Source organism: Equus quagga, chromosome 14, assembly GCF_021613505.1.
Source record: "Equus quagga isolate Etosha38 chromosome 14, UCLA_HA_Equagga_1.0, whole genome shotgun sequence".
In the NCBI taxonomy this organism is placed as follows: Eukaryota; Metazoa; Chordata; class Mammalia; order Perissodactyla; family Equidae; genus Equus; species Equus quagga.
Window position 1 is genome coordinate 92,102,286 of NC_060280.1, and position 704 is coordinate 92,102,989.

A 704-nucleotide genomic window follows, 5' to 3' on the forward strand; every position below is an offset into this window, starting at 1 on the left:
ATACAAAATAGAAGAAGACTAGCACAGATGTTAGCTCAGGGTGAATCTTCCTCAGCAAAAAATAAATAAATAAATAAATAAAATAAATAAAAAAAGAAAGGGCTTCTCAGACCCTCTCAGGCTTGTCTTAGGTGTCTCTTGGGAGGTTTAAGGAAGGATGGATCCTTTCACTGGCTGGAAATTTGACTTTCTTTTTTAGTTATTTTATTGAGGTCATATTGCTTTATAAGATTGTGTAAATTTCAGGTGTATGTTATTATGTTTCAGCTTCTGTATAGATTGCATCGTCCTCACCACGAAGAGTCTAGTTTTTATCTGTCACCCAAAAATATGGAATGCTTCTCAAATGTGCATGTCATCCTTGCACAGGGGCACGCTCTGTATTGTTCCAATTTTAGCATGTGTGCTGCCAAGGCGAGCACGTGACTTTCTTTCTTTCTTTCTTTTTTTTTTTTGAGGAAGATTGGCCCTCAGCTAACTACTGCCAATCCTCCTCTTTTTGCTGAGGAAGACTGGCCCTGAGATAACATCCATGCCCATCTTCCTCTGCTTTATATGTGGGACGCCTACCACAGCATGGTGTGCCAAGCGGTGCCATGTCCGCACCTGGGATCTGAACTGGCGAACCCCAGGCCGCCGAAGCAGAACGTGCTAACTTAGCCGCTGCGGCCTGTGACTTTCTTTTTTGAGATGAACTGACAAAT

The 704-nt window shown here is 42.2% G+C and overlaps 1 pseudogene; it reads right to left on the bottom strand.

Moving 5' to 3' along the window:
- Positions 1–324: 324 nt before the first annotated feature.
- Positions 325–422, bottom strand: LOC124225918 (uncharacterized; annotated as a pseudogene).
- Positions 423–704: the final 282 nt, after the last annotated feature.